Source organism: Narcine bancroftii, chromosome 2 (genome assembly GCF_036971445.1).
Source record: "Narcine bancroftii isolate sNarBan1 chromosome 2, sNarBan1.hap1, whole genome shotgun sequence".
Classification (NCBI taxonomy): domain Eukaryota; kingdom Metazoa; phylum Chordata; class Chondrichthyes; order Torpediniformes; family Narcinidae; genus Narcine; species Narcine bancroftii.
In genome coordinates this window covers 157,630,812-157,656,685 of record NC_091470.1, presented here as the reverse complement: position 1 = coordinate 157,656,685, position 25,874 = coordinate 157,630,812, and the positions used below count along the sequence as shown (strand labels likewise).

Below are 25,874 nucleotides of genomic sequence, written 5' to 3'. Positions count from 1 at the left end.
CCTTTTTTCTCCCATTCTCTAAAGGAAAGGTTATCTATTGTAAAAGGGAGTAACTTGTTTTGCGTCAATATTAGTTTTGGTAATTGAAAATTTGTTTTATTTCTTTCTACATGAATCTTCTTCCAAATATTGAGTAGATGATGTAATACTGGAGAACTTCTATGTTGTACCAATTTTTCATCCCATTTATATAATATGTGTTATCTTTTCCCCTATTTTATCTAATTCTAATCTAGTCCAATCTGGCTTTTCCCTCGTTTGATAAAAATCTGATAGGTATCTTAATTGTGCGGCTCTATAATAACTTTTAAAGTTTGGCAGTTGTAAGCCTCCTTGTTTATACCATTCTGTTAATTTATCTAGTGCTATCCTCGGTTTCCCCCCTTTCCATAAAAATTTCCTTATTATTTTCTTTAACTCCTTGAAGAATTTCTCTGTCAGTTGTATTGGCAATGCCTGAAATAGGTATAATATCCTTGGAAAAATGTTCATTTTAATACAGTTTATCCTTCCTATTAGTGTTAGTGGTAAATCTTTCCAATGCTCTAAATCGTCCTGTAATTTTTTCATTAGTGGATAATAATTGAGTTTATATAGTTGGCCGAGATTTTTGTTTATTTGTACACCTAGGTATCTTATTGCTTGCATTTGCCATCTAAATGGTGATTCCTTCTTAAATTTTGAGAAATCCGCATTATTCATAGGCATTGCTTCACTTTTATTTACGTTAATCTTGTAACCCGACACTTCTCCATATTCCTTCAATTTCTTATATAATTCTTTTATTGATAGTTCTGGTTCTGTTAAGTATACTATAACATCATCTGCAAATAAACTGATTTTATATTCCTTGTCTTTTATTTTTATCCCTTTTATATTATTTTCTGTTCTTATCAATTCTGCTAGTGGTTCTATAGCTAACGCAAACAATAAAGGTGATAGTGGGCATCCCTGCCGTGTTGACCTGCTTAAGTTAAATTGCTTTGATACACGTCCATTTACTGTCACTTTCGCTAATGGTCCCTTATATAATGCTTTAATCCAATTAATATATTTCTCCGGTAAACTGAATTTTTGCAATACTTTGAACAAATAATTCCATTCTACTCTGTCAAAGGCCTTCTCTGCGTCTAAAGCAACTGCTACTGTTGGTGCTTTATTCCCTTCTACTGCATGAATTAAGTTAATAAATTTACAAATATTGTCTGTTGTGCGTCTTTTTTTGATAAATCCAGTTTGGACTAGATTTAGCATTTTCGGTACATACTCTGCTAATCTATTTGCTAATAGTTTAGCTATTATCTTATAATCTGTGTTAAGATATTGGTCTAAATAACATAACAATTACAGCACGAAAACAGGCCATTAGGCCCTTCTAGTCCGCACCGAATCAAACACCCCTTTCTAGTCCCACCTCCCTGCACAATGCCCATAACCCTCCATCTTCTTCTCATCCATATACCTGTCTAACCTTTTCTTAAATAATACAATTGACTCCGCCGCCACTATTTCTCCCGGAAGCTCATTCCACACGGCTACCACTCTCTGAGTAAAGAAGTTCCCCCTCATGTTACCTCTAAACCTCTGCCCCTTAATTCTTAACTCATGTCCTCTTGTTTTAATCTTTCCTCCTCTTAACGGAAATAGTCTATCCACATCCACTCTGTCTATCCCTTTCATAATCTTAAATACTTCTATCAAATCCCCTCTCAACCTTCTACGCTCCAAAGAATAAAGACCTAATCTGTCCAATCTCTCCCTATACTCTAGATGCTTAAACCCAGGTAACATTCTGGTAAACCTTCTCTGCACTCTCTCCACTCTGTTTATATCCTTCCTATAATTAGGCGACCAGAACTGCACACAGAACTCCAAATTAGGCTGCACCAACGTCTTATACAATCTCAACATCACCTCCCAACTCCTATATTCCATGCAATGATTGATAAAGGCCAGCATACTAAAAGCCTTCTTCACCACCCTATTCACGTGAGTTTCTACCTTCAGGGAACGATGTACCGTCACTCCTAAATCTTTCTGCTCTTCTGTATTCATCAATGCTCTCCCATTTACCACGTATGTCCTATTCTGATTCTTCTTACCAAAATGAAGCACCTCACACTTATCAGCATTAAATTCCATCTGCCATTTTTCAGCCCAATTTTCTAAGCAGCCCAAATCCCTCTGCAATCCTTGAAAACCTTCTTCATTATCCACTATTCCACCTATCTTAGTATCATCTGCATATTTACTAATCCAATTCACCACCCCATCATCTAGATCATTAATGTATATAACAAACAATAATGGGCCCAATACAGATCCTTGAGGCACACCACTGGTTACCGGCCTCCAACCTGACAGACAATTATCCACTACCACTCTCTGGCCTCTCCCTTTCAGCCAATGTTCAATCCATTTGACTATCTTAAAATTTATACCTAAAGACTGCACCTTCCTAACTAACCTTCCATGTGGTACCTTATCGAAGGCCTTACTGAAGTCCATATAGACAACATCCACTGCGCTACCCTCATCCACATTCCTAGTCACCTCTTCAAAAAATTCAATCAGATTGGTCAAACATGACCTTCCTCCCACAAATCCATGTTGAGTGCTCCTGATCAGACCCTGTCTATCCAGATGTTTATAAGTACTATCTCTAAGAATTTTCTCCATTAATTTACCTACAACAGACGTCAAACTTACAGGCCGATAGTTGCCAGGCTTCCTCCTTGAACCCTTTTTAAATAACAGAACCACATGCGCAATGCGCCAATCCTCCGGCACTATCCCCATATCTAATGACATTTGGAAAATTACCACCAGAGCCTCTGCTATTTCCTCCTTCACTTCTCTCAATGTCGTGGGGAAGATCCCGTCTGGTCCCGGAGACTTATCCACCTTTATATTCTTCAAAAGCCTTAAAACTACACCTTTTGTAATCTCTATATTCCCCATATTTACCCAATTTGCTTTTTTTATCTCACATCTCCCAATATCCTTCTCCTTAGTGAATACCGAAGAAAAGAAACTGTTCAATATCTCCCCCATTTCTCTAGGCTCCACACACATTTTTCCACTCTGATTTTCTAAGGGACCAATTTTGTCTCTAGCTTTCCTCTTACCATTAACATATTTGTAGAACTCTTTTGGATTAGTTTTCACCCTGCTTGCCATAGTTTTCTCGTACCTTCTTTTAGCTTTCCTAATTCCTCTCTTAAGATTCCTCTTACATTCAATGTATCTTTCAAACATCTCCTTAACTCCATGCTTCTTATATCTAATGTACGCCTCCATTTTTCTTCGAACCAAGTTTCCAATATTCCTTGAAAATCACGGCTCTCTCAAACCTTTTGCCCCTCCTTTTAACCTAACAGGAACATAAAGCTTTTGCACTCTCAAAATCTGATCTTTAAAAGACTTCCATCTCTCTACTACATCCTGCCCATAAAACAAATTGTCCCAATGCACACCCTGCAAGTCCTTTCGCATCTCCTCAAATCTAGCTTTTCCCCAATCAAAAACCTCAATCCTTGGCCCTGATTTCTCTCTTTCCATAATGACATTGAAGCTGATGGCATTATGATCACTGGACCCGAAGTGCTCGCCAACACTAACCTCCGTCACTTGACCCATCCCATTTGCCAACAGTAGATCTAACACTGCTCCTTCTCTGGTCGGCACCTCTACATATTGTTGTAAAAAACTATCTTGCACACATTTCACAAACTCTAACCCATCCAGTCCTTTCACAGAATGTGTTTCCCAATCTATATGTGGAAAATTAAAATCTCCCATAATTACAACCCTGTGCTTATCACAAATATCTACTATCTCCCTACAGATTTGCTCCTCTAGGTCTCGGTCCCCTCCGGGTGGTCTATAATACACCCCTACAAGTGTAACCTCTCCTTTCCTACTCCTCAGTTCCACCCAAATAGCCTCCGTGGATGTGCCCTCTAATCTATCCTTCCTAGGCACCGCTGTAATATTTTCCCTGACAAGCAATGCAACCCCACCTCCTCTTGCCCCTCCGACTCTATCACACCTAAAACAACGAAACCCAGGGATATTCAGTTGCCAATCACATCCCTCCTGTAACCATGTCTCACTAATCGCTACCACATCATACTTCCAAGTATCAATCCACACCTTCAGCTCATCCACCTTTTTTACAATACTCCTGGCATTAAAATATATGAATTTCAGGGATTTCCCAATTTTTAATCCCTGTTTTCCCTCATCTTTAAGAACAACATTATTTACTTTTCCTGCCAATTGCCCTTCATCTTCTTCCAGAACATTTCCCTTCTCTATCACCTGCCCATCCATATTCATATGACGCTGGTGTGAGTGGATCTTTCCCTTGCTTTAGTATTACTGTAATTATTGCTGTTTTACATGAATCTGGTAAGCTTTGTGTTTTATCAATCTGGTTGATTACTTCCAGGAGGGGCGGAATTAATAAGTCTTTAAATGTTTTATAGAATTCTATTGGGAATCCATCCTCTCCTGGTGTCTTATTATTTGGTCATTTTTTTATTATCTCTTGTATTTCTACTATTCCAAATGGCTCTGTTAATTTATTTTGTTCCTCTATTTATAGTTTTGGTAGTTCAATTTTAGTTAGAAATTCATCTATTTTCCCTTCTTTCCCTTCATTTTCAGTTCGGTATAATTGTTCATAGAATTCTCTAAAGTTTTCCTTAATTTCTTTTGGATTATATGTAATTTGTTTGTCTTTTTTCCTTGATGCCAATACCATTTTCTTAGCTTGTTCTGTCTTAAGCTGCCATGCTAGGATTTTATGCGTTTTTTCACCTAGTTCATAATATTTCTGTTTTGTCTTCATTATATTCTTCTCCACCTTATATGTTTGTAGTGTTTCATATTTTATTTTTTTATCCGCCAATTCTCTTCTTTTAGTTGTATCTTCCTTCATTGCTAATTCTTTTTCTATATTTACTATTTCCCTTTCCAACTGCTCTGTTTCCTGATTATAGTCCTTCTTCATCTTGGTTACATAACTTATTATTTGCCCTCTAATGAATGCTTTCATTGCATCCCATAGTATAAACTTATCTTTCACTGATTTTGTATTTATTTCAAAATACATTTTAATTTGTTTTTCAATAAATTCTCTAAAATCCTGCCTTTTAAGTAACATGGGGTTTAATCTCCATCTATACATTCTTGGAGGGATGTCCTCTAACTTTATTGTCAATATTAAGGGTGAATGGTCCGATAGTATTCTAGCTTTATATTCTGTTTTTTTTACTCTATCTTGCATACGACCTGATAACAAAAATAGGTCTATTCTTGAGTATGTTTTATGTCTAGCCGAGTAATATGAATATTCCTTTTCCTTTGGGTGTTGTTTCCTCCATATATCCAAAAGTTGCATTTCTTCCATCGATTTAATTATAAGTTTGGTTACTTTGCTCGTTCTGTTAATTTTTTTCCCAGTTTTGTCCATATTTGAATCCAAATTCAGGTTGAAATCCCCTCCTATTAACATGTTCCCCTGCGTATCTGCTATCTTCAAAAAGATATCTTGCATAAACTTTTGATCTTCTTCGTTAGGTGAATATACATTGAGTAGATTCCAAAACTCCGAATATATCTGACATTTTATCATTACATATCTCCCTGCTGGATCTATTATTTCCTCTTCTATTTTAAATGGCACATTTTTACTAATTAATATAGCTACTCCTCTTGCTTTTGAATTATACGATGCTGCTGTTACGTGTCCTACCCAATCTCTCTTTAATTTCTTGTGCTCCAATTCAGTTAAATGTGTTTCTTGCACAAATGCTATATCAATTTTTTCTTTTTTCAGTAAATTTAGCAGTTTCTTCCTTTTAATTTGGTTATGTATTCCATTAAAATTTAAAGTCATATAGTTCAACGTAGCCATTTTATACTTTGTTTATATTCCCTTTCCGTTTCTCCATCATTACCTTTCCTTCTTATCCATTTCTGTTTTCTTGTTTTGAACCCTTTATAAGACAACATTCCTAAAACATCAAACATTTTCCTTATTCTCCTATTTAAAACTTCTTTAGCCCCAATCCCCCCTTCCCCTTCTGAGTTGTCCTTTATCCCTTGTCAGACAACCACATCTCCCCTCTCCATTTGGATTTGCGAATTCACTCGCAAGCGTCAGCTGATTTTGCAGTGACCATAACTCCTCCCCCCCAGAAAAGATTTCACTTTTCATATGTAACAAAGGTCACTCTTTTAATTCCCTCCTTATTCTCTCTATTCCATTTCCTTCCCTTATTAATTCTTGTCTATAATATCTATATTTTCCTGTAAATACGGATACATTCATGTATGCACATTATACATATACACACATACCTCTTTACCCACATACATATAAATCGTGGTCATTTTTACTCTTATTACATGTCTTCATCTCTCTGTTTTGTAGTTGTTCTGCAAATTTCCTTGCTTCCTCTGGATCCGAGAATAGTTTTTTTCCATAAGATCTTTTTCAATGTATTGAACTCCTTCCTCTTCTTCAGGAGTTCAAAACTTATGTGTCCTTTTAGTTCGCAGTCTTTTGTACTCTCGTTACACGTCTTCATCTCTCAGTCGATTTTGTAATTGTTCTGCAAATTTTCGTGCTTCCTCTGGATCCGAGAATAGTCTGTTTTGCTGTCCTGGAATAAATATTTTCAATACCGCTGGATGCTTTAGTATAAACTTATACCCTTTCTTCCATAAAATCGCCTTTGTTGTATTGAATTCCTTTCTCTTCTTCAGAAGTTCAAAACTTATATCTGGATAAATGAAGATTTTTTGCCCTTTGTACTCCAGTGGCTTGTTGCCCTCTCTTACTTTTTCCATTGTTTTCTCCAGTACCTTTTCTCTTGTAGTATATCTTAGGAATTTTACTAAAATAGATCTTGGCTTTTGTTGTGTTTGTGGTTTAAAGGCCAATGCTCTATGTGCCCTTTCTATTTCCATTTCTTGCTGTAGTTCTGGACATCCTAGGATCCTAGGGATCCAATCTTTTATAAACTCTCTCATATTCTTGCCTTCTTCATCTTCCTTAAGGCCCACTATCTTTATGTTATTTCTTCTGTTATAATTTTCCATTATATCTATTTTCTGAGCTAACAGTTCTTGTGTCTCCTTAACTTTTTTATTAGATTCCTCTAATTTCTTTTTTAAGTCCTCTACCTTCATTTCTACTGCTGCTTCTCGTTCTTCCACCTCGTCCACTTTTTCCCATTTCTGATAAGGTCATATCTATTTTATTCATTTTCTCTTCTGTATTGTTTATTCTTCTTCTTAAATCACTAAATTCTTGTGCTTGCCATTCTTTAAATGAATCCATGTATTCTTTAATAAGAGAAAGTATATCCTTTGTCTTGCCTTTCCCTTCTTCTTCTATTTCACTGTACTCTTCCTCTTCTTCTTCTTCTTCCTCTGGGTTGGCCATCTGTTGTTTCTTTTTTGTCCTTTTCTTCTCTTCTTTCTTGTTTTCATTGTCTTCTATGTTCTCCTCTTGCTGCAGCTGTTCTGCAGCTGTCATTGCCGGCTGTGGAGATCGACTCCCCAGCTGGTCACCCCTCCCGTCGGTTGCGCACTTTTACTCGGCTCAGCGAGCCATTTTTGTAGTCCACTTTCTACCGACCTGAGGTTTCTCTCTCCACCGCAGGCCTCTTCGAACAGGTAAGGCCTTCTCCTTCTTCTTCCGTTGTCTTCTCTTCCTCTCTTCTTACCGTTGGTTTCGATTTTTCTTTTTTGATCGCCATCTTCTTTCCACCTTTATACTCACTTTACTTTAATTTTTATTTTTGTGCCTTTGTGTTTTCCTTTGATTTTTTCCGACTTTTCTGGAAAGGGCTGGAGTTCACCGTCCGGCCACTACTCCATCACGTGACTCCTCTCTCCAAAGCTTGTTAATGTGTTGTAGCAGGATATCATCTATATAATGGGTGATTGACACCTGTTGGGGGGTGTTGGGGAGAAAGGGTTGATTAGGTGTTAATTGTGGGAGCTTATTGGTAGGCACTTTGCCTGTCCTATTTAAAGAAAAATTGCTTTTGTCAGTTGGAATTTAGAATACTACACCCACACGGTATATGCGTGCGCATGTTATGTGATTTTTTTTTTATATTTATGATTTTCTGTGCATTATATTTGTGCGCACATTATAGGAGTGAAAATACAGTACTATAAATTTAGAATTCAAGGCACAAGATATAAAATTTCAGATGACCAAGAATGACAAAATATATTTACAATCCAAATAATATAATTCAAGAAGCCAAATGTGAGCCTACAAATGAGGGCTTTCAGTCATTAAAAAACCTGAAGATCAGTTTATCTATTTAAAGAGATTAGAATATTAGAAAGGGAACACCCATTAAATCCTTAAACCTGCTCTGGCATTCGTGAAGATTCTGGCTGATCATGTGTCACGTCTATTTTCCTGTCTACTTAGCATACCCTCTGAAACAGAAAGTTTCAAGGATTTTCATTCAATGCATAAAGAAATTTCTGATCACCTCAATTCCTAAATGGCTATCACCATATCTTGAGACATGCCACTGACTCTAGACTTGGGGCGAGGAGGGGGAAAGCACCTTACCAATTCCTCTTAGAATTGTGTATGTTTCAATTAGAGATTTTTTTCATTCCAATAAGTTCAGTCCATAAATGCTAGAAATTAGTACATCCAGAGAGCTCCTGAAATAAACTAATCAACCCCTCAGATACAGCGAGTAATTAATTTTGGAACACAAATTTTCTGATGAGAACAAAACCAATTACACAAGACAATAGATGACAAGGCAGCTCTTCAGAAATAAACATTGGCAAGAAACGACAACTAATTTCACAATGGAGTTTAACAAATGCTCTAGTCCAGAAAAAAAACAGGAAGCCCTTTTTGTTCTTATTGATCTGACCTCCCTAACTACCTGCATGAAGTTCACCAGATTTTTTTTTTTGAAGACTTTATTTAAAATTTTATAACATGAATACAATAGAGAATTACATTTAAAGAAAAATAGAAAAAAAATTTAAAAAGGTATGATTACAATATTATATCAGAAAACTACACAAAATAACCCCCCCCATTAATTGTAACACAATATTAATAGTCTAACAAAATTAGTCCAACCCTCCCCCCCCCAAAATAGAGTGAAGAATTAATAAAATTGACAATATTATATATGACACCATTACTCATCAATATTATATATGGATAAAACTTAACCTAAAAAAAATTCTAACAGCAACAAAAAAAATGTCAATACTAAAATATCACGCTTAAACATATATTTAAATCAAACTTAAATGCATATAATTAGCAAACGGAGTCCACTTCAACTTATAAAAAGACATCTTATCCTGAATTGAAAAAGATATCCTTTCCATAGTCAAACAAAATTTCATTTCCAAATACCACTTATCCAAAGTTAGTATATTTCTATCTTTCCAAGTAAGTGCTATACATTTCTTAGCCACAACTAAAGCTAAATAGATAAATGAAATCTGATAATCCTCTAAACCTAAATCAATTAATGATCGCATGTTCCCTAATAAAAATATATCGGGATCTAATACAAGATGGATATTATATAAACTGTTAAAAACAGATTGAATACCTTTCCAAAACTGTTGCAATCGATCACAAAGCCAAACAGTATGCAAAAAAAGTATTGGCCGTCTGATCACATCGAAAACAAGAATCCAACTTACTAAGACCAAATTTTTTTAATTTCTCCAGCGTTAAATATAGCTGATGAATAAAATTATAATTAATCATCGCTAGTCTAGCATTAATTAATTTCTGAATACTATTCTGACAAATTTCCATCCAAGCTTCTTCAGCTATTTTATGTCCTAAATCTTTTTCCCATTTCAACTTATCTTTATCCCAGTCTTTTTTACTATCAGTTTCTTGTAAAATACAATACAAATCAGATATATATCCTTTTTTTGGTATTGAAAGTACATATTCTAAGTTCACCAGATTGATTCTTGAGATGCAGGGTTCTGTGGCACGAGGAGAGATAACCATACCTTCGACAGTTTGAAATCAAGTAAGCATCTATGGGGCTTGACTGGATAGAAGCTGCAGTGATATTTCCCCTATTGGTATATCTGGAATCTTGGTAAGTTTCAGAGTAAGGGGATGGCCATCCAAAACAGACATTAGAAATTTCTTCACCAGAGAGTGCTAATCTTTGGAACTCCATCAAAGAGGGCCATGGTAATCTCCGGGGATAATTTCTGTTGGGTCTTAAAAGAGCATGGAAATAGACTCAAGTGCAGATTTTGAGATGGAATAACGGCGAGAGATCTGAGAGTGTGCCTAATTCAGTTTAAGATTCTGCACTGTTTTTATTGGACTCTAGCAAGATTATATAGATTAGGTTGAAAAAAATACCCCTGAATGCTAGCGCTGTGAGGCAGATAAAGGGGACTTTATACATGTGTTTTGGTCTTGTCCCAGAATTCAAGAATTTTGGATTATGATACACAAGTATACTGGCGAAGTTTCAGCTATTCAATTTCATTTTTGCCCCAGACTCTGTCTTGGGAGACCCACTTGGGTTATTTGGGGATAAATACTCTCAAAATTGGATTCAGACAAGTATAATGGTATAGTTGGATGGAAGAATTTGGGGGAACATCATTTCAGGAGTGGGCCTTAGGAATGGCCAAAGTGGCATGTTTGAACACATGCCTTACAGTTTGATAAATTAGACGTCTATACCCAAAAATGGGGCAAATATCTAGGTTTCTTGGGGGAAAATAGTGATGGATGTTGTGGTGAAGCATATTAATAAACAATAGTTTTTTCTGTTATTATAGGTCTAAATAGACACACATGTTTATTGATATTTTTTGCTACCATATTTGTTTCCATTTTATGGAAAAGTTTATGATTTACATAACTTTAAAACTGACTCAAGGGTTTGGGAAAACTTTTTTTTAAAAACAGAACTCAATAAAATTTAAATCATAAAAAAAGGGCCACGCTGAGTACAATTCAAATAGAAATGGACAGATATTTGGATAAAAAGGGAATCAAGGGGTGTTGGTTTTATTCAGTAAAATTGCACTAAGGTAAAGGAGAAGCATGATTTCATAGCATGGTGGAACAGGCATTAAGTGTCAACTGGCCAGCTTCTGCTTCTATTTCTCACATGCCCAATCTTTCCTTCTGAGCACACTGACAAGAATCTGAGGCAATTGATGAGATGAAATAATTGGAGTAGGAGGAAGTAAATGGGCAAGGATTTACCCAAGAGAGAGAGAGAGGGATACATGAATACATTTAATTCATCGCAAATTTTTTCAGCTCCAACTTTAGTTCTTGATGTGTGCAGATGGGCAGTTTGGAAACACAAGAAATAGAAACAGGCTTAGAATGGTCTACCTTTTGTGCCTGCTCATTCAATAAGCTCAACACTAGTTCTTTGCCTCTGTGTCATATTATGCACATACTTCACATCCCTCTCTTCCCTTACTGTCTAAAACAAGGGTGGCCAACCTTTTAATTTAAACAAACAGCACGGTTACAGGTCATTTCACCCCACGAGACAATGCTGCCCAATTAGCCGACAGCCCCGGTACAAACTCGTGCGCAGAAATGGCCACCACCTATACAGGTAATGATCTGCTTTGAGCAATGCCACTCACAGAATTTTGTATTTGTGTTGTCACTAATTATTGTTAGTGCCTCTTTATTTAAATTATTATATTTATTTTTTTTTGAACAAAACTAGGGATCAGAAGCTTCAAACAAAGACAAAAGGCTATCTGTTGACATAATATTATTCCATGAATCATGTCAATGTTGCAAGAACCATTTTAGACATTCTGATGATTGCTTAAGTATGAACTATTTAAGACCTTTTTGACAGTTCTTTAGATGAAGGCACGATGACTCCTGCAACACTGAGTGTTGCAGACTAATGAGAGTTCAGGTTTATAGAGTTTGGGGTCTCTGAACCTCAGGAGGTCTACTATAAAATTACAGGCCATCTAAGAAATCAAAAGTTACCATTTCTTTAAAAAAAAACCCGCTGACTACACTTCATTTTGTTGTCTGTAATCTTATCCACAAAAAGATGCCTAAAAGGTTCCTCTGTCCTCTATAAAAATATCCTCCCCCCACCCCCCCCCCCCCACCGCACTTCATGAATCAGAAAAATTAGATTTATCCTCATTATTCATCAAAACACTCCAATTTGGTGCAATATGCAAGCTGGAATGATGCATCATACTTTCCTGGTCACAAAATCCAAAAAGCTCAAATATGCTTTTATTTGTATTGATCAAATTTAATTAGAAGGAATTTTTTGGGAAAAATCCAATTGAGAAAACTAACTACAACAGAATACAATGAGTCAACATCTTTGAATTGAACTCCATAATGTTTGGGACAGACACTTTTTTTTTCCCTTTATTTGCCCCTGTGCTCCAGCTTTAAATTTGTAATCAAACAATTCACATGTGATTAAAGTACACATTCTAGACTTTATCTGAGTACATTACAGTATCTTACACACATAGTCCCATCATTTTAGTGCACCATAATGTTTGGACATAGGAAATGGTATGTATATTAAATGAATTATGGCTGTTCTTAGTTGCATATCCCTTGCAATGCAATGACTGCTTGAAGTCTGTGAATAATAGCCATCACCAAGTGCTGAGTATGCTCTGCCAGGCTTCTACTGCAACCATCTTCAGCTCCTGCTTGTTTCAGGGGCTTGTCCCATTACGTTTTCTCTTCATCACATGGAAGGCCATGCTCAAATGGATTTATATCAGGTGAATGACTTGGCCATTCAAGAATTTTTCAGCTTTTAGCTTTGAAAAACTCCTTTGTGGCTTTAGCGGTATGTTTGGGATCATTGTCTTGCTGTAGGATGAAATGTCATCCAATGAGTTTGGAGACATTTGCTCGAACTTGAGCAGATGTGATGTTTCTATACTCCGCAGAATTCATTTGCTCCTGCTATCAGCAGTTATATCATCGATGTAAATAATCGACGCCAGTACCTGTGGCAGCCACTCATGCCCAGGCCATAACAACCCCACCACCTTTCACAGATGAGGTGGTTATGCTTTGGATCTTGGGCAGCTCCTTTATGTCTCCACCCTTTGCTCTTGCCATAACACTGATACAGGTTCATTTTAGTCTCATCTGCCCACAAGATCTTTTTACAGAATTCTGCAGGCTCATTTTAGTGCTTTTTGGCCAATTGTAATCTGGCCATCTCATTTCTGTGACTAACTAGTGTTTTGCATCTTGCAGTGTAGCCTCTGCATTTCTGTTCATGAAGTCTTCTGCAGACCCACCTGTCTCCTGAAGTATGTTTCCAATCCGTCGGCTAGATGTTGGGGGATTTTTCTTCATTATGATGAGAATTCTTCGGTCATCAGCAGTGGAGAGGGTCTTCCTTGGCCTCCCAGTCTCTGCAGTTACCAAACTTACCAATATGCTTTTTCTTAACGATGTTCCAAACACTTGATTTTGATAATCCTAAGGTTTGGGTGATGTCCCTTATTGTTTTATTTTGGCTTCTTTGACTTACATTGACACAACTCTAGTCCTCATCTTGAAAAATGTTAACTGTAGACTCCAAAGGTGATCAAAATCCGAGAAGCAAGCCCAGCTCTCTTATACCTGTATCAATGAAGCAATTAAACACACCCGAGTAATCACAAATACATGTGAAGGCAAATCTCCCAAACATTATGGTGCTCTGAATGGGGTAACCATGTGCAAAAAGAGCTGTAATTTCTCCATGGCCAAACATGAATTGTATACAAAAAACCTTAAATAAAATCTGGAATGTGCACTTTAATCACTTGTAAAGTGTTTGATTAAAAATTTAAAACGGTGGAACAGAGGGGCATATAAAGGAAAGTAATGTGACTTTGTCCCAAACATTATGAGGGCACTGGATATGGCTTGTTTTTAAGAAAAGATGCAAGTAATAATTCAAATCTTAAAAAGATTTGCTTAAAAGGTTTGGAAAGTGAGAATCAAGCTTTCCTGATCACTAATAATCCTCTACATCATACAGAAAACTCTATCTGGCTGCTTAAGGAAAGTCACACCAAACCTGATGTGAAATTTCAGTTCTGAAATGAAGAGAAATGAGGTCCTGGTTGTATTTGGACAAAGGAATCTAAGGTTCATGGAAAGATGCTCAATGACAAGTTGCCTCAATGTGAAATGCTGCGAATGGTCTGGGGTGACAGGAACACAACATACTAGAAGAATGGAGAGAAAGAGAAAGAAAAAAGTCATATGACAATTTCAATTGGAAAATATTCCAGTGGCAACATTTTGACTGGCTGAATGGTATTGTATCTGTACTCCATCACCTAACAAACTGTGGCATCAGTACTGATTAATTTTTTTTTTTTAATTTAGACATACAGCACAGTAACAGGTCAATTTGGCCCAGGAGTTCGTGCCATCCAATTTACACCCCATTAACCTACACCCCCGAGGGTGGGAGGAATGCAAAGGTATACCAATGTATACAGAGTTTCAAGGCAGATTTTTAAAAAGGTGGTCAGGGCATCTTTTTGTAGATAAGATTACAGACAGCAAAATGAAGTGGAGTCAGCGGCCTTTTTTTAAAAAAATGGTAACTTTTGATTTCTTAGATGGCCTGTAATTTTATAGTAGACCTCCTGAGGTTCAGAGACCCCAAATTCTAAACCTGAACTCTCATTAGTCTGTAACACTCAGTGTTGCAGGAGTCATCGTGCCTTCATCTAAAGAACTGCCAAAAAGGTCTTAAATAGTTCATACTTAAGCAATCATAAACGGACACCAATTATTTATGTATTTCACGCAGCCATCCATTTTACTTTGACAAGTAGCATTTAGGTTCCAGAGGCCAAAATACTTCAGAGCAATATTTTGCAAGGTAAAATTTCTACTTTCCACACAAGCATTGAAATTAAAAGTAGACATAAAAAGATTGCACAATATTTGGAGGCTAATGTATCAATAATTAGAACACACTCTCCTGAAGTAACATTCTACTGCAATAGGCCTGACATTTTTAATGAGCATAATTGCTGGTGCTTCAGTCACAGAAAAACAGCAACAGATGTGCCAAAGCGCAGATTGTAAATCAACTTCTTAATGAAAACAAGTGATTGTGGGGGTCTCTGATATGCACTAAAATAAGTTGCTCACAAAACTCTTTGTGTGGAAAATAACTACTTTTAATTTTATTGCATTTTTTAAGCATTCATACTCACACTATCACCTCAACAATGCCGCTGCTATGCATTACAATGAACAATTGGCAAATTCTAAACTTAAAAATAGCCTGGACTTGGTCATATGAAAATAATCAATTAAGCAACCAACGACACTGCAGCAAACTTAAAAATTCAGGGAATACAGCTGGCACCGCAGCTATATCTTCCAATTTTTCCATGCATCTTCCCTGAGAAATGACCCATAGGATAAAACTCCCAAAACCACCCGGGAGGATTACAGTGCACCAGACAATCACTGACAATGCTCTCACTCTGTGTAACCAGCAGCTGGTCCTGATTACGAGGATGTATGGGCAAAAGTGCTATATTAAAAAAAAAAATCAGAGGGTCAAGTCCTGACCATTTCTGACTGACCAGGCATCCACAATTTCCATGATTCATATGGATGCAATTCACTCGGTCATAGAAAATGCTGAACAACAAGAAATGGTTCATAGACAGATAGCTCTGGGCGTTATATACAAAAATTGGAGAGTTCTGGGCCCAAAAAATCAAAGGAACACGATGATGGAAGGCCCAAAATACAATGACTTTTGGAATGCTGCCCATTGTGGACTCCAATATCGAAAAAGAATTATTGTCTAAAAATTTAGCAAAGGATCAAACATCCAAGGGTCAATTTAGCAGCAAAAAAAAAAGATTTAAATTTAAATCCCTCATACCACAGGCATTGTTCCACGGAACACCTCGTCTGCATATGGCCAACCAAATACAGGTGAGATTTAGCCAAATATTTGCCAGGTTTAAGGCAAGTTTGAAACACTTCAGAGAAGAGTTTTCATTCAATAGAAACCTTAAATAAAATGCTGACAATTTTTCACTGCAGTGGAAGCATTTCTTCCAAAAAAAGTGTAAAGCATCATATACAGCAAGTACCATATATTTTGGCAGAAAAGGCAACCTTCAGATGACACCCCATTTTTAGTCTGGATTTCACGAACTTAGCACAGATCCGTCGCATAAGACAACTCCCAAAGTTTAGATCAGGGAGCACCAAATTTATTTCTTTGCTTTTGTCATTTTTACCTCTCAATGTGATCATGTCTTTCTTTGACATTCCACACTGTCATCTGATGTTTCCGCCACGATTTTGAGTAGAATTTTAAGGTCACTGTTTTTGTATCTGGCCTATAGGACGACCACTTTTTTTTTCTGGTGTTTTTTGGGTGCTTCAAGGGTCGACTTAACTGCCAAAATGTATGGTAATTCAAGAAAATGCACAAGACTACAATGACACCAGGAACAAGAAATTGAAAAATTATTAGCAGGCAAAATTGTCCTTTTTTTCTGAAAAGTAGTTACGATTAAAAATATTTACTTGAATAGAAATAAAATTCAGTCACAGGGTTCATTGAACCTGCTCTATTATACATTGCCATCATGGCTAATTTGGCTGCTTCTTCAACCCCTCATGTTTCAAGAATCCATTTAACTCTGTCTGGAAAAATACTAAAAACTGTCTTCATCAACCTTTGAGGAAGGGATTTCCAAAGACATGACAACGAGGGAGAAATAATGCTGCCTCAGACTTAAATGAAGAATTCCTTTCTTCTAGTGACCTTCATTCTAGAGTCTCCCAAAAGAAAAAAAGCTCACTCTGTCAAGTCTCCTCAGGACCTTGTATTTCAGTCAAGTCACCTTTCAGAATTATATATTCTAGTGAATACACATATAACCATTTATGGAGCGGAAACAGGCCATGTTGGTCTTTCGAGTCTGCACCGGTTCACTGATTTTGTGCGCCCTCTTCAGGCATTGGTCCTGGTAGATTTTCATTGGTCCCGGTAGATCGTATCCAATCCAATCTTTCCTCAAAAGACAATGTCAACACTCCACATCTGAATAAACTAAACCATTACTGAAGTATTTTCACCACATACAATCCTAATTTAGGCAAGACCAATACCCCACACAATCTTTCTCTTTGGCTTGGCTTCGCGGACGAAGATTTATGGAGGGGGTAAAAAGTCCACGTCAGCTGCAGGCTCGTTTGTGGCTGACCAGTCCGATGCGGGACAGGCAGACACGATTGCAGCGGTTGCAAGGGAAAATTGGTTGGTTGGGGTTGGGTGTTGGGTTTTTCCTCCTTTGCCTTTTGTCAGTGAGGTGGGCTCTGCGGTCCTCTTCAAAGGAGGCTGCTGCCCGCCAAACTGTGAGGCGCCAAGATGCACGGTTTGAGGCGTTATCAGCCCACTGGCGGTGGTCAATGTGGCAGGCACCAAGAGATTTCTTTAGGCAGTCCTTGTACCTTTTCCCTGGTGCACCTCTGTCACGGTGGCCAGCGGAGAGCTCGCCATATAATACGATCTTGGGAAGGCGATGGTCCTCCATTCTGTTTGACCCCACACAATACACCCTACGTAACTGATGCATAATTTCTCTATTTTTGGATTTCATTTCCTTGGTGATAAACAATCATAATTATTTGAAGTCATTGCATACAAGCATTTTGGAAATCACTTCCAGATCCTTCTCAGGTCGCTGCAGTTCCTCACTGATAATATGCTTTTATTTTTCTTGTCAAAAAGGACAACTTTCCCACATTGACGGGGTAGATCAGTGTTTCTCAACCTTTTATTTACACCCCACTCATATACCCCACCTTAAGTAATTCCTTACTATCCTCAGAGCACAAATGGCATAGGATGCCAGAGGTGCTCTGCAGTTAGAAAGGATTACTTAAGGTGGTGTATGAGGAGTTGGGGGGGGGGGGGGGGGGGGTGGGGGAAGGGGGAGTTGAGAACCACTGGGGTAAATGCTCCATTTACCAAATCCTTGCCCACTCAATCTATATCTATTTGTAGCCACTCTCGAGATTTATTTGCAATCTAAACCAAAAACAAACTGAAGAAGAAACTTCTTCACGATTCATGGAGGTCCATTTCCCTCCGCAGATCTTGTCTTGTCCGCTGATTTCCGCCAGCAGTTTCTTTTTGCTCTCGATTCCAGCATTTGTTGTCTGTGTCTCCATTTCCCGACCTATTTTTGCATCATCAGCAAATTTGACAATCAAACCTTCAGTCCCTTCCTTTAATCATCTATAACAACAGTAGACAGGACCTCAGCGCATCTCTCATTAAATCTTGCCAATCAGAAAACAACATTAATACTAATTGTTTCCAGTCAGTAATAATCTATCCATGCCAATATCTTCCTTTATACACCAAGATATTTAATTCTCTTCAATAACCTTTGATGCTGCACCTTATAAAATGCCCTTTACCACAACACGTTACTTTTAAAAAGAAAAATAAATCGGTTAGACATGATCTCCCTTTCACAAGGCCGTGTTGATTTTGCTTGATTAACTTGAATTTCTCTCGGCGGCCTGTTAAAAATCTTTTTAATAATAGCTTCTCGCATTTTACCCATGGTCGGCCTCTAGTTCCATGCTCTCTGTTTCCTTCCTTTTTTTGAACAGTTACACTTGCTATTTTTGAATATAACCCCTTCCTCAAATCCTGGAAAGTTAGAGCTATACATCAACAAATTAATTTACTATTTCTTACAAGAGGTCCCGAGGATGAAATCAATTAGCACCCTGGTGGTGGTGGGGAAATAGGTTCCACTTCCCCAGGCATTGTAATCTTCTTGTTCTACCTCACCTCCATCCCAATTAATAATTTACAGCTACTTCTGGGAGGAGGATACGACTGGTCTGCCATCTCCTTTTTCATCAATAATTCCCAAAACTCATTTTGTCAGTCTTTTCCATTTTTAAACTATTTCTAGAAACTCCATTGTTTTTAGCTTTTACTATTCATACTCATATTTTTCCTTAATACTTTTCACCATTCTTTGGTGCTTTCTTAAGCATTCTGTCTAAATAATCATATTCGAACAAGTATGGGAGCCTTACATTAAATACAATAGCGAAAACCTACCGGGGACAAACATTACCTAAGTTGATGGAAGGAGAAGGAAAGAAAAGAATGGACTCTGTAGAATTTCTGGTGTATTTTTGTTGAATGACAACATTGTCTGACTGGCTTAATGCAACCTAGATTGTATACCTAAAATGGATGAGAGGGGGGGGGGTGGGGGGGTGGCTTGGGAGGAGGGAGGGGGGGGGAGAGAAAAAGTCACTGTATATGTGTGAAAAAGAAATAGTGTATATCATGGCTAATGTGATTTATGGTGTGAAAAATAAAAAATTTTAAAAAAAAATCTTCTATGGTGCTACCCATCTTTTGTCATTTATCTCCTTTTTTCCTTTTGTTTATTTTATCTAACCTTTTTGTTGAGGCATGAATGGACACGATTGCCTTCAAAATTTTATTTCTCGTTGAAATCCATCTATTCTTTTCATTTGTTAGTCCTACGTCCACACCTCTGCTGACACCAGAAGCCTTCAAAAACATTTATCAACACTAGAGATCTTAATCTGGATGTAATGCCATAGGAACTGCTGCTAAGGTGGTTGCAATATTTTGATCCGGTGGCAACCGCTTGACATTTCTTATAATTTAATATCCCTGCATTCTTTGTGCATTTATGGGTGACCGAGTCTGTTAATAGCAGCTGCTCCTTTCCTAGCCAGAGTTTTGGTACAAGGCATCTGGTGTCTGAGTTAGTGTGGGACAAAGGTATTGCAGTCTGCCAAGTAGAAATGCAATAATGTACAGATATACGGATTCACATTTTCTATACAAGTCAATTGCTAATGTAATTCTGTACTTAATATTTTAAAACCGACAAAATTCGGCAGCTACGTGCAAGCAATTATCACTGTTATATCAGAGCTATGGTGTCATATTCCAATATTACAGTACATGCCATAAACTGCGAGCATGTTACTATAATGGGTCTTCCTTTGAATCTACAATATTCCTGACCTAATTTTTGAAAATTGCTTTACATCCCTCTTCCCTGCTCAAGTTTGAGTCTAATTGCTGAATTTACTGGAGGCAAATGAAATAGATTTATTTTATTAATTTATTTTGTTGATCTGGACATTGCTGCAATGACCAGCATCTCACACCCATCCCTCCAGGAGACTTGCTAGGCCATTTCAGAAGATATTTAGGAGAGTGGGCCTTGAGGCACACAAGGAGCAGACTGGTAAGGATTGAGGATTTACCACTCTGAAATACACTAATTAACCAGATTGTTGTTTCAAACAACCTGGTAGTTTGAAGATCTCCAGTTTACTAGTTTGTATTCATCAGAATATGAGTGTAACTATAATATTTATTTGCAAAGAATCCTCTCAAGAATAGCAAGTCATGATCGCTATTCTTTGTAAGATTTCTCAAAATTTTAAAAAGATTTGAATTCTATTGTGAGAAAGTTTCTATGGAAAGACAAAATGGTAAGGGTATCTTTACAAAAATTAACTTGGAAATATGAATTAGGTTTACAGCTTCTGAATTTTCAAAATTATTACAAAGCGGCACAATTAAAGTTTATTAATAGAGTGTTTGATTTGGAAAAATCATTGGGATAGGCAAATATTGAATTATCTCAAATTCGTGAGAAGATGGATCATTTTGTTTATAAATGGAATTTTACATTATTTTTTACTTTGGCTTGGCTTCGCGGACGAAGATTTATGGAGGGGGTAAAAAGTCCACGTCAGCTGCAGGCTCGTTTGTGGCTGACCAGTCCGATGCGGGACAGGCAGACACGATTGCAGCGGTTGCAAGGGAAAATTGGTTGGTTGGGGTTGGGTGTTGGGTTTTTCCTCCTTTGCCTTTTGTCAGTGAGGTGGGCTCTGCGGTCTTCTTCAAAGGAGGCTGCTGCCCGCCAAACTGTGAGGCGCCAAGATGCACGGTTTGAGGCGTTATCAGCCCACTGGCGGTGGTCAATGTGGCAGGCACCAAGAGATTTCTTTAGGCAGTCCTTGTACCTTTTCTTTGGTGCACCTCTGTCATGGTGGCCAGTGGAGAGCTCGCCATATAATACGATCTTGGGAAGGCGATGGTCCTCCATTCTGGAGACGTGACCCATCCAGCGCAGCTGGATCTTCAGCAGCGTGGACTCGATGCTGTCGACCTCTGCCATCTCGAGTACCTCGACGTTAGGGGTGTGAGCGCTCCAATGGATGTTGAGGATGGAGCGGAGACAACGCTGGTGGAAGCGTTCTAGGAGCCGTAGGTGGTGCCGGTAGAGGACCCATGATTCGGAGCCGAACAGGAGTGTGGGTATGACAACGGCTCTGTATACGCTTATCTTTGTGAGGTTTTTCAGTTGGTTGTTTTTCCAGATTCTTTTGTGTAGTCTTCCAAAGGCGCTATTTGCCTTGGCGAGTCTGTTGTCTATCTCATTGTCGATCCTTGCATCTGATGAAATGGTGCAGCCGAGATAGGTAAACTGGTTGACCGTTTTGAGTTTTGTGTGCCCGATGGAGATGTGGGGGGGCTGGTAGTCATGGTGGGGAGCTGGCTGATGGAGGACCTCAGTTTTCTTCAGGCTGACTTCCAGGCCAAACATTTTGGCAGTTTCCGCAAAGCAGGACGTCAAGCGCTGAAGAGCTGGCTCTGAATGGGCAACTAAAGCGGCATTGTCTGCAAAGAGTAGTTCACGGACAAGTTTCTCTTGTGTCTTGGTGTGAGCTTGCAGGCGCCTCAGATTGAAGAGACTGCCATCCGTGCGGTACCGGATGTAAACAGCGTCTTCATTGTTGGGGTCTTTCATGGCTTGGTTCAGCATCATGCTGAAGAAGATTGAAAAGAGGGTTGGTGCGAGAACACAGCCTTGCTTCACGCCATTGTTAATGGAGAAGGGTTCAGAGAGCTCATTGCTGTAACTGACCCGACCTTGTTGGTTTTCGTGCAGTTGGATAATCATGTTGAGGAACTTTGGGGGACATCCGATGCGCTCTAGTATTTGCCAAAGCCCTTTCCTGCTCACGGTGTCGAAGGCTTTGGTGAGGTCAACAAAGGTGATGTAGAGTCCTTTGTTTTGTTCTCTGCACTTTTCTTGGAGCTGTCTGAGGGCAAAGACCATGTCAGTGGTTCCTCTGTTTGCGCGAAAGCCGCACTGTGATTCTGGGAGAATATTCTCAGCGACACTAGGTATTATTCTATTTAGTAGAATCCTAGCGAAGATTTTGCCTTTTTACATTATTACGCAAATTTAATTTTACATTATTACGCAAATTTAATTCACCTAGTTTGATCCATTTAATGGAAACATGGAATAAATGATGTAATAGGTACACAAAGTAAATTTTCAAGAAAGACACCTTTATATCAGATTCAGCTTTTTCCTTTTATGCTCAATAATCAGTTTTTGAAATTATGGGACCAAAAAAGAATTAAATTTGTACAACACTGTTATGAAGCAGATTATTTTTTTTTCAAAGAAAAAAAAAATGAAATATCATCAAATACTCTTTTTTGATATTATCAAATCAAAGCTTTATTAGTGGATAATTTTGGGCACACTTTACGGTTATGAAGACAATCTAAATTCGAAAGTTTACTTACGGATGGTGGGAAGGTTTTTGTTTCTGAAATATATTTATTATTACAGATAAAATGCCTGTTAGCTTTGCATAAATCTAGGTTAAAATAGGTAAAAGATTTAGGAATAGAAATTAATCAAGGTGATAGAGAAATTTATGTAAAGATAGTTTGACTAAAATTGTTAACACGTGATATTGGTACGTTCATTATAATCTTATACATCAATTATATTTTAACTCCAGAAAAATTAAAGAGATTTAATTTAATTTCTTCAGATTTATGTTTTAGATGTCAGAAGGAAGTAGGTTCTTTTTTACATTTTACTTGGTTATGTGAAATGGTAAAACCTTTTTGGAAGCAACTTAAAGATTTTTATTTTTAAAGTTAAATTTATATTAAATCCAACAGTATTTTTGTTAGGTAATATAAAGAAGTTGAGTTTAGAATTAAGATCAACTAGATTTCAATTACATTTTTGAGATTTAGCATTGGCTGCAGCCAGAAAATATTTAGCGATTACTTGGAAAATTGAGACTGATTTGAGTTTACGTAGATGGCATATGGAATTGAGATCTTGTATTCCATTGGAAAAAATAACATATAATTTATGTGATAATTTTTTTTTAAATCTTAAAACCTGGAGCCCCTATTTGGATTACACGAGTTTAAAATTTTGAATTCTCCGGCCACATAGTGGTGGTGTTACTCTAATCCATGGTAATTAATTAATTAATTGGGTTGTTATGGTTTATATCTCCTTTCTTTCTTCTTGGGGATAGGTTAGCTGGTATTGGTGGGAGGGGTCATATGGGAGGAGGGTGGGTACTGTTAGGTCTGCTTTGTTCATGAATGAGTGAGACAAACACCAGGCTGAGTCGAAATCAGGGTTCTTTGTTCTTTATTACCGGATTGTAACACTTGCGACCAACCAGGTTAGTCGGAGAATGCATTCTGCCGTTATCAGCAAAATGGTGATTTTTTATACCCTTGGATATGTGCTTAGAACATCATCATATCATTACTTGTCCAATGACTAAAACTGTTGCTATCCTTTCCCTGCTAGCTTCCTGCCTCTCAATCCATCAATGTCTCTCTTATCTTGTAAGTACAAGGATGCATTCACATCTTGTTACTGCCCCGTACATTCCCATCTCATGATGTTTTACCTAACAGGAGTACAAGGACACCTCCCCTTCTTGTTACAGCCTTGTACAGGGTAACTCCCTACACATTCCCATCTCATGATGTTTTACCTTACAGTACTGGGGGGAGTAGTTTGATATACGAATACTATGATTTTTTTTTGGATCACATTGTGGTTTTTTTTTTAAATGTATGTACCATGATTTATAATCAATAAATAAAATATTCAAAAAAGTGCAAGAGAATGAAATTATTTTTGTGTCATTTCACGAAGATGGCAGGTTACAATGGATATTGAGAATCGAAATTATACATGGCAGAGTTAGCGCAATGCTGCTGCAGTGCCATGGACCAGGTTTCGAATTGCGCACTGTCTGTAAGGAGTGTGTACATTCTCTCCATATTTCCACAAGTTTCCATTGGGTGCTCTGGGTTCCTTCCACACTTCAAAATTTACCCGGAGTTGTAGGTCAATTGGGTGTAATTAGGCGACGTGGGCTCATGGGCCGAAAGGGCCCGTAACTGTGCTGTATCTTTTTTTTTTAAATTTTAAAAATGTAAAAGATCTGCTTTCGAGTGGAATAAAATTTTTATGAAAAACATAACTGTGTTTTTAAAACAGTATTTAAAGAGAAGTACTATTTAAAAGTTAAATTGTACCCTTGAAATATCGACATTTATAGTGCAGTGTAACAAAAGGAGTAAAAAGTATTAGCATGGAAATCTTTTAAAGCCTTAACAGAACTACCTCGAGCAATCTAATAAAATCAAAATGAAAGATATGAGTTGAACATTAAGGTACAAACATTTCTGAGAATATTAAACCACTGTTGTGGAAAAAAAAGTGGTAAGAGTTCAAACAAAAATGTAATTTCTATAATCTCTATAATTCTAAAAATAGAATTTCCAATCATGGAAACAAAAATCTGATAAAGTCAAGTATTCTAAGTCAAGAAACAGCATTTGTCAGCAATCGAGCAGGAGGAAAGTTTGTTGTGTTCCAAAGTTTGAGAAAAAAAACAATTTAGAGTATGCAATGAATTTTACTGAGTATGGCAACTTCAGGGACAATCATATAGCATTTGGAAAAAGACCTAATGAACATCAGAATTAAAAAAAACACACACAAATACAGTAAAACCCTTGGTATCGGGAATTCAAGCACCCGGCAGCATCGAGGAATCAGCACAAAAAAATTAGGAAAATAAATTTTTTAAAATTGAAATAATTAAGAATAATATAATAGGTAAAAAAAAAAGCAAGTTTAAAATTGTAAAAGGAAATGTTCTCTGAAGTAACACAAACCTTTTAGTGAAGATGGAAGCAAATATTCAGCCAATGTAGTGCCTTGGTCGTGCTTTGCTCGAAGCAGCTGTTTGAATAAAGTTGTGTGAAACAGCAATGGCATTCCCCAGGATGAAGAGCTGGTTGATACTGCTCTCCATTGGGGTGACTTTTAAATTGCCTTCTCATCCCTGCTAAGTAAGAGTGGCCCTAATCAGAGGCTTTATCTGTAAACTTGGGGCAGGAGGACTAATTACCTATAATGTTATTGTTCATCTTTTGGGCAGCTCCATTGAGGGGGAGGAACCTGCAGATGCAGCAATGGTTAAATGTTTTCAAAGAATATGACTGAAAATAATGTAAAATGCTTTAAGGTTTATATATTCATGCAAGTGAAGTTTGTTCAGTACAGGTACAGTATTTTTGTCTTTTAAACTTTATTCTTAATGCAGGTCTATTAGATGGGCATTGTAAGAATAAGGCTCAAGCATCCATAAATACACATCCAGCCTCTACCAATCCCCAAAGGTGTCGGATACCAGGGGTTTTACTGTATCAAGTAAATAAACCTGCCACAATTAACAGCAGTGATTTATTTTTAAGTTCCTGCATAGCTGATGTATTTACATCCGTATACAAAATTTCTTGGTCGAATGAACAAAACAGACCAGAAATTATACCAATTGTTTTTATCTCGTCCAATCTATTTACAGCACAGAGCTGCTGACCAAATGCAAA

General features: G+C 37.5%; 1 protein-coding gene across 3 annotated transcripts in view; it reads right to left on the bottom strand.

Annotated features, from left to right (window-relative positions):
- The window catches only part of capzb (capping actin protein of muscle Z-line subunit beta), a 115,573-nt gene that overhangs the window by 60,990 nt on the left and 28,709 nt on the right, over window positions 1-25,874 (bottom strand). The gene's annotated exons all lie outside the window — the stretch shown is intronic.